Source organism: Pseudoliparis swirei, chromosome 7, assembly GCF_029220125.1.
Source record: "Pseudoliparis swirei isolate HS2019 ecotype Mariana Trench chromosome 7, NWPU_hadal_v1, whole genome shotgun sequence".
NCBI lineage: Eukaryota > Metazoa > Chordata > Actinopteri > Perciformes > Liparidae > Pseudoliparis > Pseudoliparis swirei.
The window spans coordinates 7,906,867-7,926,275 of NC_079394.1; the positions used below are offsets into that span (position 1 = coordinate 7,906,867).

Genomic DNA, 19,409 nt, shown 5'->3' on the forward strand with positions numbered 1-19,409 from the left:
GTTTGTGCATATCCACATTGTCTGCTCTGGTGATGTTTTATTCTTTTTACGTATACTTAAAGTTACTGTGAGGATCTTTGAACTGGTTACGACCCAGCCTCAGTACTGATTCCTCCATATGACCTACGACATAAGTAAAAGAGACCATCAGCCTGAAGATTGGCTATTTGTAGTTATTCTTATTGCTTGTCGTTGCTACCAAAGGCTCGGATTCCGTGCGAATTCAGACAAACCGTGCAGGTTCACCAGAAACTCCTTCAGCTCAAGCGAGGCCTCTGGCAGCGACCAGCCCACCGCTGACAGACACGGATCCGCCTTCGCTGTTGCCTTCACCCGAAAGTCGTTGCTCCGGAGGGAGATGGAGAGCTCCGGGGCCGGCTGCAGCCATGACATGAGGTGATGGGCTCATGAGATAACATTGATGGGCATCTGACAAGGGGGGGGGGGGGCAAACACATTTCAAAGCCCAGCTTTACAGATGCACGTAGGACTGAAGGTGTCTGGAAAAGCTAAGTAACAACATGAAAGGAAAGCAAATTCCTCGCATTTCCCCCCATTATAATTTCAGCACAGGGATCTAAAGTACAAACCTCTTCACTCTGCAGGAGAGCTAAACGGTCATCGAACCATCGCATTGAGAACGCCTAAATGCCGTTGATGGAAATCTTTTCAAAAGTCAAGAGACGGACCGTAAAATGATTAGAGAATTGATCAGAGTTCAAAGTGGCTCAAAGCTCTTGTTAGTAGACCTGTGAATCAGACTTGTCTTCTGTGACACACGCTGACAGAAGTTCTTCTGCAACCGCTGTCTGGCCTCAGGACTCAAGGAGGATCCTCTCCGCACACACACACACACACACACACACACACACACATCTCTGAGCTGTTGCCCAACATAGCTGTGGGTAAACAGGCTTTGTTTATATGTCCGTGTTTCAACTCGTACACACACACACACACACACACACGAGGGATCATATTGAGAAAGGCAACGAACGAAGACAAATGGAGTGGGCGTATTTGCAGTGCCACACCAAATGCGCCTGCCACAACTTGTTAGACTGAATAAATGTGCACTCTTGCACAACATAATAACATACACCTCTTGGCCACTGATCTCAGAGATGTACAGTCCTGCGGCGAGTCTGGCAAATAATTGATATTATACAATCGAATCAAAAAGACGCATCTAAATTGGAAAATTGTTCGAACGGTGGAATATATAGATTAGGAGCATTTATAGTGCCTCTCAGCGGATCTCAATGTAGCGATGGCTGAGCTGGTGACTTTCAGCTAACGGTGCTAACAGCGCTGAGAGTCTAAACAACGGCTGACAGGCCTAACAGTGTTTACCCAGAGGGGGGTTGGGGGGGGGGGGTGCTATGCATAGGATCAGGAGGACATTATCAGCTGCATAAGCCGTTAGCTTGCCAGTAGCTATCTTTACATAGCAAATAGGTGTTTGATGCTATATAAATGCTCTGAATGTTGTGTATTTATATATATATATATATACCACTGCCGAGAGATTTTTTATCATTTCAAATATGTTTTTTTAAACATTTTGCCAAAAGATTCTTTGCTTGAATTTTCTTTATCATAGTGAAGGATGTTTCACAGCCAGCGCTTTTCACGACTCATATTCTGTTCTTTGTAGAAAGAACTATAGGCAATTTCTATGAATACACACATCTGAATAAAAACAAATATGAGGAAAATTATGTCCATTTCTGACCTACACGGATATTGTACCACTTAAATTTCGACCCAGTGTCGACATTGTCAGTTAATACTGCAAAAAGCTAAAACAAACAAATTAAAATGTTGACTAAAAAAGTGCCATGGGTATGAACTTTAATCACTTCCCCCTCTCACTTTGCATACGGCTGTTTTTTTCCATGTATTTTTGACGCAACATGTGAACAGCCCCAAGGCTTGATGTATAATTCTGCATACTTGTAAACGCACCTGTGGATCTATGCAGAGAAGGGTGTTATGGGTAATCCTAGCTCGCTGAGGCATGCATTGTAAGTTTAAATGTTGCAGCCTTAAGACGGATGTTTTTTTTATGTCAGTAAAGGAAAGACAAACGTCGAGAGAAAGGGCATCGGAAAGCACGTATAGATGGATGTGATTAGAGTTTATAAAGTTGAGGTAGCAATCCATAATTCACAATAATATCAGTGTACTGCAGTATGCTTTACACAATAGTACAGTTCAAGAAGGAAACATGCAGCTGTGTCTCAATATTTTGGAGTATTACAATGTAATGATACATTGAATAATTGTCCCACTAAACAACATCATTTCAACCCTATGAGAAACCATTTCACACTGAGTCCTCCCCCCCACTCAGTCCTGCGACTTAACACGACGGTGTTGCGCTGCATGTGAAGGATATCCTGATGGTTAAAGGGGCTGCTGCACTCTGTCGGGAGGAAGCAGTGATCTAGTGAAACGTGTACAGCAGTTTGTCAGTGTGGCTGCTGCATTCCAGGATGTTATTTCTCAAAAGCACATCTGTCATGTGCTGCCAGCCACAGCTTCTAATTTTGACTTAGTAACACATGTATTCTGACTCACAGGGGAAACAACATATTTGTTTTTTTTAATCTGTTGGTGATTCCAGATAGGTGGAGCTACGTCGGCAAGTATCAATACAAAAGAATGTAAGTCGTTGACGAGAATGCAAAATTGGCCCCTTTCTGCCACTTATTTCCAGTATACACACACGGTAGCAAATCATCTGGTAGACAAACTTAAAAAAGTCACGATTATTATTGAAATATTGGAGCGGCCTCGTTGAAACTTGATCCAAGTGTGTCCCGTCTAGACAAACCGCTGCAGTTTAGTTTCCTAGAATGCACCCTGCGGTGATTGAGAGAGCAGGAGATGCTACTGTGGTCCTTTTTGACACAGATTATGAGGGTTACAACTTGAGCTCCAGCCTGGTTTTGGCAGCTGGCCTGCTCAGCTGTGTGGGGCTGGACGGGGATCACGTCCTGAACCACTGTCCCTGACTGACCTGTGTGCGTCATTAACAGGCAGCCAACAGCAGCAGAACACACAGCTGCTGCCTCTTTATTCTGTGCAACACCACCGGGTTCAGCACATCAGACGGCAGTTAGAAATCTGTTTCCTAGTTCCAGGCACAATGGTCATATTTTCACATTGCATGCAACCATTAGCCCTTGAGCATCCAAAGAGGACGTTCCTAATGAGATGTGTGCACATGTAAGCCATGAAGAGCCTCAATGTTGTGGCAAGTGCAACACTGCCGAGGAGGAGGAGGAGGAGTGCCCGATCCATTTTCACAGGCCCTATTTGTCCCTCACAAAACCCAAAATAGCGCAAAGATAATGGGACTGGGTGGAGTTTAAACGACAGCTAAAATTGTATGTTTTAATGGATTTAGAGATTACTTTTTAAATGCCACTATTTATGCTCTGCCCTACTGTAATAACTCAGTTAATGGATTTAATGTGCAGTTGTTGGCATGGGATTCATTTTTCTTCTCTGACTGATTGAAGTGATTAATGGCTGCAGTGGGAGTCTGGGTTGTTTTGTCATGTGGGCGTCTTGATAGGATTTTAGTTCCCCTCATCTGTGTCATCGCTGTATCAAGCTGTATTTACCACCTTGTTGAAATGTACTATGCTCCTTCAGAAATATTGCATTTCAGTTGTGACTTGACGATACTTGCTGCTGACTGACAGATTGAGAGTTATCACGGCACTTGAGGTTGGAGACGAGAGGTTTATGTAGTCGGCACATTCACTCCTTCATTTTCATGAGACTATCCAGCATTTTTCTTTCTGGAGAAATATCTTGTTGTTCGTAATACTGTCGTAAAGGCATGTCCGTGCACGATGGGGAGTATCATGAAGACAGAAAAGAGATCAAGTTTAGCGAACTTTTCGCATTCAGACACACGATTTTTCGGATAGAGTAGAAATAGAACAGACATTCCCATTCAAAAGGCAGTCAGAGCAGCGAACCCTTTTCTGTGTACTTTTGTACCATTGTAGCGAGCTAACTTCTGTATAGACTAAACCCTATTTTGGTGAGAGGCTGATGTGAGGTTTTGCAGGAATGACTAAAGCGAGCAGTGGAGAGTAGTAAAGTTACGAAGCACAGAGAGCAGAGTAAAGGACATCGACACTCTTATCACAGGATAGGTAAGCACATTGCTATTGCTGTGAATCAACTCTCACATTCTGAACCTGCATTTAATCACACTAAATCAGTCGTTCAGGCCACTGGTATATTGCACAGTATTCAGGCTGCCTGGTAAAAGTGCACAAGACTTTTAGAGCACTTCATTTGCATCATCTGTGTAATTTGAAGTCCTTAAAAACATTTCTGTGGACAGGAGTGGGGAAAATGGGGGCACTTATCTCCAGTGGGGGTCTCACCTCGGAGAACCTCACGTGTTGGAAGGTTTTAAACACCTGTGAATGTTACCCATTCACACTCTTACCCTTATACTAAAATTATAGTACTAATAATAAAAATCTAATCACAAATAATAAGGAATTTGCAAAGCTAAATATTATGTCAAGTCGCTTATTCATGGAAATGAGTGACTATACTGCAGTGTCTAAAACTGGAATAGTATTCAACAGAATTGTGTATATTATTAAGGATTTTGTCGTATAGAACATTAAATGTAAAACCGTCCATTTGTGGTTTTATGTGTTAGTTGCGGGGCTATAAGACAGTAATTTCCCAGTCTCGTTGAGACCGAGCTAGGCTAGCTGGTTCCAGTCTTCATGCTAAGCTAAGCCAACGTTCTCCTGGCTCCAGCTTCACACATTTCACAGACGTCTCAACTTGGCTATAGAAGGGAATAAGTAATTGTTGCAATATTCCTTTCAACAGTCTTTTTCTTACTAAGCTTCCAAGACTGACAAGGTTGTGTTTCTTTAGAGGTTAAATCCCTTTGAAATCACAGATGTGGAGATGCATGTTGGTCAAAACTGTAAATCGGAGGTAAAGAAACACAAAGCCATCTTGAGCCAAAGGCTTCATGCTATATTAACCTGAATTATTTAAAAGCTAGTTCACAGGTTTTTCCATTTTAAATGTCTTGGTATTTGTATTCAAAAGATGGACTGATGAGGCTTTTGCATTTCAGGCAGCACCTAAGAAAGCCCGAGCAGGAATCTGATGAGTCAAGAGATTTTTGGAGGACACATTCTCACTCCTTAAGCACCGGGAGGCCATAAACATGATGAAGATTTACGACTGATGCAGTTGATGGAAGCATTTAAAACCAGTACTTTTCCTCTGCCAAGTTACGTTAATGTCCTCCTTAGGGTGCAGTTGAGTGAGGTGTATCCTGTCTGCAGTGATTTATCTGAACTGAGTTGACAATGTGATAATTGATATGGAGCATATAGAGAGGAGAGAGATCGTCCTGTCCCTTCAGAGAATTATCTTGCTATTTATGTCTCTAAATAAAATTACTAATATTAAGCTGCCACTCTAAATGTTAGTCAGACATGATCGAGTCAGATCTTTTTTTTGTTCAAGCCAAAACGGTGATCATAGTTATCATGTGATTAGTTGCGTAACTGTATTGCAGAGTTTAGAAAATGAGAATGTAGGCAGTCCAAAGCTACCGGCAGGCTGAGAGGGACACGCATCAGCCATGGCCTTGTCGAGAGCAGATCCCAGGTCAGCCTGTAGTTCCAGGTATTCTCTGTCTCTTCAAGCTTACGTCTCTGAATCATTACTGTTTAGTGCTTTAGGTGTTTTATCCAATGCAACTTACTAACCCTTCACAAAATTACAACTTTTTTCAGAATAAAGAGAAACTATCCTTTTATTAATGGTCCTCCTTAAATGTGAAAAAACACTTCTTAACTAAACAAGCTTATATCTTTTAGTCTTCAGGGTTTGTTCCCCTTGTTCAAGCTTTTGAGTTCAGCCTGGATACAAATCTCCCTCCTATCTCCTCACAAGCTCTCATTAATTGTGCAGGCAATCAATTGATATTAACACTAAGTTATTTCTGTAATGCCGTTGGATGAGAAAATGTAATACCACCATCTTATATGCCTCTTTAAGACAGTGGGAAGCTGGAGCCAGAAGATAGTTAGCTTAGCATAAAGACTAGAAGCAGAACAAGCCAGTCTGTGACTTCCTGCAGTCTTGTCCTCGCCGTGAGGCCACAGAGCAACCAGCCCAGAGTACAAGTAGTCACTCAAATCATCCAAAGTATTGGTTCCTTTCACCTTATTGTAGTTAAGCAGGTATCACTGTTGAGCTCATATCAACAAGTTAAATGCAAACATTATAGTGTATATTAACGTAAACATAATGTGTAAATTAAAGTCTAAAACATACTTATTTTTGTTCATCTTCACTGACAAGAATGTTGCATTTAATGGGCGTGACATCTTTCAGTTAGATTGTTGGTTACAGCGATGCACACATTTGATGGCATGTTTGTGCGTGTGAGCACCTACACTTGCTAAGACAGGCACGCAGCAACTGGGAGTGTGGCGGCTGAGCAGATCTTTAATGTGTTTGGTGGGTGCTTGACACACACACACACACACACACACAGACAGACCCCTGAGCTGCTGTATCAGAGTGGCTGTCGGGGTAAGCATGCAGTCTGTGACCCACACAACGAACGTGACACTTGCGGCGTCACGTGTCACTGAACCACACCCTGCTTCCACAAAAACTCTGCTTCTGACGTCAATACTGCAAATGAATCCTGCCCGTCCGCCCCTCGAGTCACAGAAAGACTGTTTAGGCTCACTCTGGTTTTTTAAGAGCAACAGGGATGTCTAAACCTCCAATGATTCATTTATCGATTTCCTCAGTGAGCTAAATGGGGTCGGGGAGTTTACACGGCCGATTATTTCCTCAACATATGTCGAAGACCTCTGATAGCATGTGGTTCCATTTAATGTAGACACATAAAACAATAAGCAGGAAGCATTAAAACCATGTGAGGCTGGCTGGACAGTTCTCAATTCAGCCTGTGTACTCACAGCCCAAGACAGGGTCACAAACACACCATCCCCCCCCCCCCCTCACACACATACCTGTTGAAGCAATTGGACACGCCTGTTCTCCATATTGGAATAATAAATACAGACCGAGGGGTACTGCAGCACTATACCTCGTTAATGCTTCTCTTTCAGCCCTCTGTGCCTTATTAGAATAAACAGAAGTGGCTTGCCGGTTTGAGAACGTCGATGAGAGGCAAACGGACCTCGTGTTCAAGCAGCATTCACAGACATTTCTTCTGGTTTGTTTAAGCTCACAGCAGCTCCAGTTTCCTGCCATACAGAATGGTGCAATCGGCGTGAGAAAGTTTAGATAATAACTGAGGTGTGTATTTTAATCAATGTGGTGCACCCTTCTGTGGTTGACGAGACTCTATTTTAAATGTGCTGATGTAATGAACTTATTTCACCTGCTGTTGGACCCAGCTCTGCTCGTGTGTATCATTTATTTGACACCCAATAGTGCAGAGCGCTACATGGTAAACAGTCATAAAAGAAAACAGGATTCAGTTGCAAAAACACAAATAGCTGACTATTCATAGCACGAATGAGAGCTGCCAGGGACACCGGCGTGCCTTGAAAAGCACTGTCGCCAGTCGTAGAGTTATGCCTCGGCTCGGGGTACAAATGATGGCTGGGTGAAGGGTGAGAGCTGTGAAGGAGTGCCCGTATGATTTCTCTCTTTCCTTGTATTTTGTCTCTTCTTCTCATTCAGCTCTTTTCTTCTACAAAGAGTATCCCCCTTGTTTTCTCTCTCTATGTTCTCCCCTAACTTTGTAATCTACCTTCAGACCAACCTCTGCTCTGTTCTGAAGGCATTCGCATGTCCAATTCATTCTGTCTGTGCCTGCTCGTACACCTGATATGCCCTCGCGTAACCTCGTCACCTGAACCACGGTGCGGATTGGATTATGAAAGTGTCGAGTCTCTCCCTTATGGTCAAAAGCTATTTCCCAAGTAAGCGATTAACTTGCCATTACCCCCCGCAAACCATAATGGAGGGGTGTGTAATTTAGCAGCGTACTGATTGATTGGTCTGTTTATTTTTCCGTTTAGCCTAACAGGAATTTTTGGACTTCAACTTTCAAATTCCTTGCAGATGGCCAGCAGGCCCTTTGAAGGCCCGCCGTAATTAACCTTTGGAGGAGAATAACAAACCAGTACACAGGGGCACTGTGGCCTGGCTAAGCTGCTTTGATGTGGTTCCTGTGTTTACTCTGCCATGCACTGGATGGGAGGTGAACTCCGCTGACATGCCCGGGGGCTGCTGAGCGGCACGTCACACCCCGGGGCGCCGCCGATTCCCGTCGCACCACCAGCAGCGCGGGAAGAACTGTTATCGCCTTTCTGAAACGTCGGCCACATTGACTTACGCAGAGGAGCTTGGCCATCCGCCATCGTCTCCGCAGCGCGTATCATTCTCGCCGCTCCCTGTTGCCTCTGCCGAACCAGTGGACATAATATTCCTCTTGAGTTCACGTGACCTGACTGCTAATCTTTCTACGCTATTTTATTTTTTACTCATTTCATTCTCTCGTTTCATTGTTTACATGAAAATGAAGTCAAATGTGTTTTTGCTGAACATGTACTGGAGGAATATCCATTAAATAGAATGGTCCTGTTACAAGGGTAATATTACTTTACTTTAACTATCATCACCTATGTATTTATATAAAGTCAGCACAATGTTATTGCTGCTGACGGTGGAGCTAATTTTAATGACCATTAAGAAAGCTGGGAAGTTAAGTACATATATCAAAATATCATACCTTAAACATGATGCTATGTCCCAATATCTGTTTGTTGAGCAGCACTTTAATAAAGAAGAAACAATACCTTAGTGGCCTGTCCACTGACGTGAAGTTCTGCATGAAGAGAATGCCGACAGACGCTGAAAGGGTGTTACACGTATCCAAATACTTTAACCTTCAAACAAATAATTTGATGCATGTAACACATTTTCATCATCTGTCAGCATTCTCTTCATGCAGTACCTTCCTATGGGTTTCATTCATCTGGCTGCTGAGAGACAAACGTGTTGTTCTTGCTATAAGCACACAGCCTCCTTACTGGACTGAAACCCCCAGAAGGCAGCCATGTTGGACACCATCAAACAGTCGGGTCTGGAGGCTATTTTTGCTCTTTCCTGCAACTCTGTGGTGGCTTTTAATTAGCCGGGGCTTTAGCTCCATCATCAACAGAGCGTGTCGAACGCATTGCTGTTTCTCTGCTCATTAGACCTGCAGTGCCGATTTCCACTCAACAGGTCCAACGGTGTCGCATTGCAGACACTTAATACAAGGTCTTCACCATTCATACAGAGTGCCATTTACTGACTGCTGTGGCATGAGACCAGTCAGTCATCTCGGTTCCCCATGAAAAATGTCCCACGTTTGTGAGGAGTTAATGCTAAACAGACAGATATCTGGCTTTGCATTCTCTCACCTACGCTGTTTTGTTGTCTTGCACAACTCTGTGTGTTGACTTGAGAATATGTCAATGTCTTTTAGCTGCTCACATTGTGCCCTTGTATTATCAAGTATTTACATTTCTTGCTGATTTACCTACGATTGCCTTGCTTTTTTCTTATCACTTTTGGTTCACATAATGAATAATCTCTTTTTTTTCCTTTGTGCACCCACTTCTAAAGATCCTTTCAGCCGGCAGCCTGTATTCTCACTCACAGTAGTTTTTTTCTTTCTTTCTTCAACAACGTCTCCATGTGCATTTTAACAGGCCGGAGGAACAATGTTGGCCTTGTGAAGGCTTTCCATGCGTTTTCTGTTCAGCATGTGGCATTTCAGAGAAACAGATTCCTTTGAATGCTTCACAATGGCCATGGATTTTGTGTGTCAGAATGTGGGCAAAGTGGACTTCGGTGGCGTTCATTTTCAGAAAGAACGACAAAAACATACTTTCTTCACTAAAGTTGACTTGTAGACTGACATGTCTGCACTTGGCTGCTTCCTTCTCCTCTGAGAAGTTCTAAAACATGTGTATGCTTTGCGAGTGTGCAGTGGGAAGGTTTCCACTGGCCCTGAAGTGTTGGTGGTGGGAGGGAGGCGGTCGAGAGCAGCGGTGTGGCTGTGAGCTGTGGAAAGATCGGCACTCCGTCCTATCTGCTGTGTATAGCTGACATTCTAGCTCAATGGGCCATTTCAACACCTCGACACTCTATCCACTTGGGACAGCAGGCAGAGCTGTAGACCTCTCTCCTCTTTGTCATCCCGTCTCTCTACCTCCTTTTTCTCTGTCTAGACAGACAAATGTGCTTTTTGATTTTGTTCATACACTTCCTTTTATTCAATGTTTTGAATTACAGCTGGATTATCCTTTACTCTAATAAGTAAAACCCCTGTCAGGGGAGTTTTTCTTGGCTCACATTCAACGTCTAGATCAACCGTTGTAGACTGTGTGAACCACTGAGACACGAAGAGTATGAATGTGTGGTTTTAATGTTTATTTTTTCTTCTTTTAAGAACCTGTTATCAAGACAAAGAAAATATACGATAATGAATATGTAATTTTTTTAAATACAGACCGCAGGCATTGTAAATTCTACAAGAACATGTCCAAGCTGAATATGCAACAGAATCATTAGCCAATAATTTGTTTGTCTTGACTAAACAAAGCAGTCCTAGCGACAGTGCCACCAGCTCTCACGAGCAGTTTAATTACAACAATCAACAAGAAAAACAGCAATATTTAAAAGTTCAAAGTTTTACTTTAATGATGGATCGAATGACTAATGTAAAGGGGTTTGCTCATAACAACAAACACACAGATGATTGTGTGTGTTTGTGTCTTTCAGCTCCGGTTTTACAGCCCACAGCTTTACTGTTTTGGTTTTGGTTCAATCTTCGTGCTGACAAACTTCCCAAACGCAGCAGGCAGCGGTGTCATTAGGAGTCCGGAACACGACTCCAGATGAATGCTATGTATCTGCTCTGTTTGACATATCAACTCTATACTGTATACATTTATATTATAGATTGGCAATATGTTACAGCTTGATGCACCACCACCACCACCAACACATCTGACAACATTCTGATTTGCTTAATTTAGGCCTTTATAGACTTAATAGACCATTTTATAGATACATGCATCATTGTTAAGGGTTCCCATTATGTTAAAACATACAAAATCACATGTACCAAGCATAATTGCGTAACATCACCAGAATAGAAAAGGACTACTTAGTAAATAGAAGAGTAGTGGAAAGGAGATTTTAAATTACCGACTAGTGAGCCCCCAGTCTGGAAAAAAGAGCTCAGAACTCAGTTCCAAACCAAAGAGAGTGACAAAGGAAAGAAATGGCTGCTGAATTGAAACTGAGGAAGCTTTGTGGAATTAAATTGTAAACTGGACTCATGGGTGTTCGATCATCTATTGCAAATAGACTTTTCTGCCTCCTGTTCGATTCTGGCATCTTCTGATTGTTATCTACACTAACTAATTATTACTTTACTGCATTCCCTCCGCTATCAGTAATCAGGATTAGGAGTGGTGTGCTGCACCCTATTCGCAATATGATGAAGCAAATATCAAGTATTGCCAGTTTCTTCTGAAACCTGAGTAAAAGGTGCACACGAGTACAAGCTGATGGAGGCCAAGAGAGAGACAGGGGGAAAGAAACCGAGCGGGAGTGCCCTTTTGTTTGCACTCCGCTCTTTTTATAACTCCCTGCGGGTTCATGGAGGCTGGCTCCTGCGTGACTTGTACAACGTGTTCGGTTACCAAGAAGAATTTAATGTGTGCAAACTTACATCAGCGGCCACTGGCTACAACTATATGACTTAGTGCAACCTGATGGGACAGTGTGCCGCACCTTTACTGGCAGCGCGCCCGCAGAGCGTACAGTTTTGGGAAGCAAGAAAAGACTTACGTAAGCTCCTGAAATGAGGATTGAATCGCTGTCAGTTATGTATGTATCTTTTCTTTGGTTACCTGTGTGTGATTGGAGTGTTTAGGGACAAAGGAGCACAAGGTTTACAGTAGGCTGTTCAATTGGATACACTGCAAGTCAACAGTGTTTAATTTAAACACACTAATTAACAGCATATACAGTTGATAAGGCAAATATGTTGTCAAACATCTGCCGGTTTATTTATCATGCAGATACGGATTAATGTGTTGACTCTTCTTTTAGCTCCGCTTAGGTCTCCACCAAGCGTTAATGTCTGTAACTAGTCTGTCGCTAACTAATTTTTAGCATCATAAAATGTATTTCAGCAATTTTAATTGTATGTGTTAAATAACAGTTTCAAAGGAAATACAACAATAATAAAAAGAAAAGTCCAGTTCTGTATTACTTATTATTTTTATATTGTTGGCCATGTTACTTTTTGTAAAAATCACTTTGTACTCACAAAGAGAGTTTTAATTGTAAAAGTATGACCTGAACTGTCCTTTTTAATATAACATTTGACCTACCATATATACCTTAGTTGTGTGGACCCACAGGTTTCCTGTCCAATGAAGGATTATGATTGACATTTCAAATGTAGACAATTTAAATGTTGCCTGCAAATAAAGTGGTTTTGAGAATTGTTTGTAACGTGTCTTTAACTTCTCGTGTTTCTCACCTGGTCCGACTTAGTTTAAGCAGTTCTGACTAGTTCCTACAGTTTTTATTTTGATGAGTACGGTGATATCATAGACTTAGAAAATTACCCCAAAACTCCTAAAAGTCTTTCAATAATACCTTATAATAAATAAAGAGTTTTAGGGCAAGACGAGCATGACGCTCTGTGGCATTATGACTGTTAAGAGCCACCATATTGACTGGCTGAAGGCAGCGTAGGTGGTCTGAGCAGGGCTCAGGTTCTGAACTGTTAATGTCATCTTGCAGTCAGCAAACACCACTTTACCTTCACACACCCACAATGACCATCAATCTGAGGCACCGACAACCAGGAAAAAAACCCAACCAGTGGACCTGTGTGCTCCTCACTGCCACCTCATCCCTCTATTTACGCCTTTGGACCTCGTCTTTTCCAGACTCCATTGCTACCATTCCTTTTCTCTCGCTCACTGCTCCTCTAATTTGGCCCTGTGTGTATAACGGGAATCCACTTCATGGCTCCACTGAAACTGAATCCTCAGAATGGGAGAGCAAGCAGAGTGCTTGGGGGAGGTTACCCAGGTTTATGGAAGGTCACGGTGAAGCCCACCTAGCAATCCGGCCCCAACACTGATCAAACAGATGGAGATGTGCTTTGATCATGTGCCCTGAAGCGCTGTCCCATCCAATGTCCTCCGACAAGTTCTGAGGCTGCGTGAGCGTCACAAGAGGGGGGTTGGGCTTCACCTTCGATCTTGACCCCCAGTCTCACCTCAGTCTTGTGACTGCAGGGCACGGGGATGGTGGTGGGCATTTGAGCCATGCTTGGAAGGTGACTCCTGGTGCCAGTGTTGGATTTCAAACTCAACCTACAAAGTGAGAAGCAGAGGCCATGAAGCGCCGCTGTCAGGCCAGTGAGTGAGATATATAGGAGGGGGGGGGGGGGGGGGAAGCTGGAGAGAGAGACAGTAAATGAGAGTGACAGAGAGAGATTGGAAAGAGAAGAGAGAGAGACGGAAAAACGCAAGCTTTGTAAACACCCCCGCCGCTTGCTTTGCATGCTGGGCATGAATGTGTTTCACCAGAGTGCTTGAGTCCTCACCACTACTGACAGCCCACAAACCCAAACACATTCATTGTTGGGACCATGGTGGTTTCTGGCACTAAAACTTGAGATTTTATTTATTTCAATTTGGTACATAACTTGTCATTAAATATTGGCTCTGAGCAAACATTTGTACAGCACATGCTCGGGTTAGGCTGTTGTAGGCGTAAAGTCGTAATGCTTTGTCCTTGGTTGTAGAACTGGCACCTTTAACACCAGCAATAACTCCATGCTACTTATGTGGGATAACGTTATTTAATTACAAAATGTTTGATAGGCCGAGCTCTGCTATAGTCGCTGTAACAGTGATGAAAACTATTTCTCAGTTGTTCTAGATTCATTGTCTACTTTGCTGCAGAGCTGGCATATCTGCTCTGTATCATACGAGATGCTGGAGGGAATAGATCTGAGCCCCGACAGGTTTATTCAAACACTTGAGGTGAATCCACTCCCAGCCGCCAAGCAGGAATGATAGGAATGAACTTCTCACCCACATTCTCCTTTGTCATCCTGGGAAGATGACAGAGGAGCCATTTATTTGGGAGGATGGGAAACTTGTAGCAACAGTCTTGTGCAAATAGCAATTTCTTTGTTTAAAAATCTGCGTTGAATGACGTGTTCTTAAATAAGTGTTTTGTTGAGTCGTATTTGCTTATTTTAGTAGGTCTGGACGTTATGCTTTTTATATTTAATTCAGTTTTTTTATTAAATATATTTGTTTTGCCTAAAATCACAAATAAAACCTTTGCATTGGAAAAGAAAAAAACTCCCCGCCCCAAAAACATTTAACAAGGAAAAAGGGAATAAACCTTATGGAGAGCAACAGAAGAGGGTCTAGTTATAAAATGCTGTGCATAATTAAGTGATAGTAAGACTTAAAGTCTACAGCCATGCCAGCTGCTCTGGGAGGCTGCACATTGGCACAATGGTCCTTTGAGCTAAATAATGTGAATGTCAGCATGCTAGCTTGCTCACAACGACGATGCTGTTATGCTGATATTTATGATCTCAGCTTAGTGTGTTACCATGCTATCATTTGCTAGCATTAAACACAAAGTACAGCTGAGGCTGATGGGAATGGCTTTAGTTTGGCAGATATTTGATCATAAACCAAAGGATCACAAAAAGTTATTACAGTTCCTGGGGGGGACATGAATGTGTGGACCACATTTCATGGCAATCCATCTGATATGTGTTAAGACATTTCTCTCAAAATCACAGAAACGTCAGGCAATCAGGATTCATTGTCTGGGAACCATAAACATGTGTTTTACGCCAAGTTATACCAGATATTCACGAAATATGGAAAACTCTGACCTGCTTGGGGCTCTAGAGAACAAGTCAGGCGATCACCAAAGTAATTAGGGTTCGTCCTCTGGGAGTCAAACGTATCCGTACCAATTGTCATGACAATCGATCTGATTGTTTTCAAGACATTTTACGAAAACCCTGAAAAGTCAAACTTATGTTACACTAGTAGTCAGCCAAAGTCGGTACAATTCATCTTCAGGGGACCATGAATGTTCGTGCAGAATGTCATGGCGCTCCATCAGTTTGTCGAGATCCCAAAGCGGCTGATCGACCGACTTGTCTATGCGTGTGGAATCTGAACGATTTATATTGTGCATGCTCTGTCCCATAGACAGACTAAGATAGTATTTGAATTGTGTTTGCACTAAACAGAAATGAACCCCCGCTTCAGTGTCCACTTGCAGACAAAGAACATTCTGCTCTCATGTGTCTAGACAGTGGAAAGTAGTCGATGTATTAGTCACATGTACCATCTATAAACGGCGAAGCGACGGAGACATGATAGCGTGATACAGCACTGGTGGGCTCTTGATGACAGATTATACGACCAGCCAATGTCTCTGCCTCACACACGGGCGATCCTGGCTCGCCCTGTCACACTCCTCCCTTCATTCCCTTCTGTGTGTTTGTTGCTGGGCCTCCCCCGTTAGTTGCCTGTTCATGTGGGCTAAACTTAACTCTCTGCCTACCATGCATTTGGGACATTTATTACCACACCCTTCTTTGTCAGTGCCGCCACCTTCTTCTGTGTGTGTCTGTGCATGCCGCCAAACCGAAGCAGTGGCCAGCAGAGAGCCTGCTGGAAGGCACGCGAAGTACAGACAAGAGGAGCGGAACATGTCCGTTAAACGTACAACACAATTGTAACGCTAAGAAGGAGCCCATCTAAAGATATCCTGGAACTGCCCCAACTATAGGACCAGTGGCCCCGTCCAAAAATACATGTTATTGTTCCGGGTGGAGACAGCAGGCTGCTGTGTGTGGGTGGGTGTTTGGGTGGCTGCGAGTGGCGATACAGTATGTGCTTTCTTCTAATCTTTGAAAACAAGTTCAGCGGAGCCACCTGACGACCAAATTGTTTGCCCTGAGAAAACAGGGAAACCTCGAGCTCATAGAGCAGATACATCACGGTGGATGAAATCTCTTGAAATCTGAAACACTGTTGTTATCCATCTCTGTCTTTCAGTGTGTTTGCGTGTTGGAAAGACAAAGGCAGGAGTGGGAGTAAAAGTCTGTTTACATATCCCAGAGTTCTTATCAACAGTGTCGACTGAGAGAGAAACCTAATCTCACCTTAACCTTGAACCTGCATGGGACAGCCCTGTTAAAACACACACACCACCCTCCCTCAAAGTATATTTGACACATTGAATGTAAACATGTCTTATCTTTTAAAAAGGGAGAACAAAAATACAGCTGATTTGTTCACCAAATGTATTAAATCATTCCTGATGGGTCCAGGGGACTATTTCACAAGTACGGATGCACAAATGGATCTTCTCATTTCAATAGGTCTAAAACAATTCTATATTTTGATTAATTTTTTTAACATGATTTCAATGCACTTTGAATTAAAAAGATTGCTGCTGCCTTAAAGACAAGGATTACGATGGTGTAGTTATATGACTTTGATTAAAGGGAGTTTGTTTGAATTTAAATTAAGATACTTATATAGATCATCTTTCATGCAGGAACTGGTGCAGCTTCCATTTCTGCAATATTATGAAGAACAATTAGAAGACAAAAGGAAAATCACAACCTTTTAGAAACTCCAGCTTCATCAAGAGAACCAGAGTCTACAGCCATGCTGTGAAGCTGTGCGTGGACTTAGCCGTGCTTTTAGCTAAATGCTAACACTACATTACAATGTACAATGCTAATATCCAATTAAGCAGATGGGTATACTAATTAGCATTAAAAAAAGTACAGCTGAGGCTGGGGGAAATGTCATTATTTTTGCAGGTACTTGGCAATAAATGTGTAGACAGTGACCCCAAAGCCTTCTCAAGACCTCCTGTAGGATCATTACAATGTGATTATCCTAATGTGCGCACAGGCATGTAATCACAGAGACATCAGATGGCAGTTTTAGACCAAATGTATTTTATTTCTTTGCTAGAGAAATACAAAATGTTCCTTCCATGTACCGCTCTACTATGAGCTGCATAACAGCTACGTTCCTATCAGGAGTGGCCAACAGTCTGTCAGTAAAGTTTTACTTATATATTAAAATATATTGCTTGAGTTGGTGGGTGATATGAAATCAAGTGCTGATAGCAGTCATGTAGTCCACCAATACTGGGTGCTTTTCTGGGGATCTGAACTCTTTGTTGAGTTGTGAGAAAATCAACTGTGCTTCCGGTGAAGACGTCGTCATGCTTCTCCGTCAACACCAGCATGTCCGGTCCGACTGTGAGAGTGGACGTCCGGTGGGCCGGTCAGGCCGTGGTCATCCAGGGGTTCGATTACTCGTCTTCCACTTTGAGCAGAAGCTGCGGTACCTGGGGGCTTCTGTAATGTTATTCTCTTGGAGTGGGAGAGGAAGAAATGCTCTGCAATACAGAGAAAGATTGAGAAAGCAGCAGCTGTGCAAACAGGGATTCCTGCTCGTCTGCAGCAGACGGGCTGTGAGTGTTGGAAGGTCTGCGGAACGGAGGAACAGGCGTTCTCTTTGCTACCTGACGCTCTCTGGTCTTCCGATGTGTCGCTCCAGACTGCAGATCCTGATTTAATTGGCAAAAATCCTTCTGCGGTTGTCTGAGACCTGGTTGATTGTCTGGATAATCTCCAAATTGTGCATGTTGTCCATGTAGCTGCAGTTTCCTGTCTCATTTCAGGAAATAATGGTTGGTCATATCCACTGACCCAGTTAGATCTGATTATTGTCGTAGGAAGTAAGGAGAGGGGAACAGTTTGCACTGCATTTTGATTTTATGAAAATGATCTATGTTTCTCTATGGATCAGGGCGAGTCGAGGTGCCCTAAGAATCTAAAGAGCCATAAGGCTTTCGAAGGCATCTTTTTCCTCCCTCTATTTGGCAGAATAACTGTGACCACCATAGTGCACATTTTTCCTTTAATAATTTCCATGCGTCTTGCAGGGATTGAGAAAATTGCTGTCATAATAGGTACACAGACATATGCTGTTCCCCCATGTTAAAGTAAACAGAGGAAACTCACCCTCTTTTTGTTTATTCTGCTTTTCCAGTTGCCAAACAAATACCAAAAATGTGGTCTTAATCAAAACATTGTGAAAGTGCAAATGATTTTTGAATGCAGACTTCTTGTCTAACTTGAGAAGTCGTTTCATTTGAAACATGTGACAGTATAAGTAATCTCTGTGTCCTTTAATTCCCCAACCCACAAAAACGTTTCTCTTTCTCTATTTCGCGCTCCGCCTCTCATCTGTGCAGCCTCTCATTTTCCTCCTGGGCTATGGCCATTAATTAGCACTTGCTTATCAGAAACAGATGACTTTTAATATATTAGGGTCATGTTTTGAATCGCTTTAATACTTTCACTCCAGTTCCTTAGCAGCAACATGAAAGCATTCCTTCTGCCATTTTAACCCAACCGCCAGAATTCACAGAGATTTGAGATTGACAGGACAGCTGGAGTAGAAGCTGTGGACACACACACACACACACACACACACACACACACACACACACACACACACACACACACACACACACACACACACGGGTCCTGAGTTATCCTTTGGTCCACCACAGCTCTCCATCTTCTACTTTATCCCAGACGCAGTCCCTTGCTTTGATAGCCAGGCAGCCTGATTCATCGGACACTACAGCCTCCATTTACAATAATCAGTGCCTCTATCTTGGGCCGTTCCTCATAACTGTTTCAGCACTCAAGATTAAGCTCAGCAGGCCGAGCTGCCATATATTACCTTACCCCAGTTCCCTGAGTCAACTACTTCCAGACATTATGTGGTTTCATCTCAAGTTCTCCACTTCAGGGAGATTTTCCTGATTAGTGTCACAGAGCTCAGGGCATGAAATGGCAGAGCGCTGGGCCTCGGGCCCCCGCACAGCCGTACCCCTACGGTGCTCCATCATTTACATCTATAGGATTTGTCATGCATGGCTTTCCCAGGTCTGGTCCTAACCAGGAGCTAAACAACAGTGATAATCCTCCTTCAACGAGTCTCCCCCAATGTCACACTGTGTGCTCGCTCACTTTCTTAAACCTTTATTAAACTGGAGTTGTGCGGCCTGTCGTGATTTTTTTTCTCTTTCTTAGCAAATTTGGAGGCACAAGCATAAAACTGTGTGTAACATCGAAGTTGGACGACAGCCCAATCACCACTGAAGGATTTATGTGCATATATTTTCTCTTTAATGCCAAAGAAAGGCAAACAAACACACATTATTTCTCC

At 42.9% G+C, this 19,409-nt stretch overlaps 1 long non-coding RNA gene across 1 annotated transcript in view; it reads left to right on the forward strand.

The window, feature by feature from the left end:
* LOC130196612 (uncharacterized) overlaps positions 1 to 19,409 on the forward strand; it is a 44,532-nt gene that overhangs the window by 7,933 nt on the left and 17,190 nt on the right. The window lies entirely within an intron of this gene.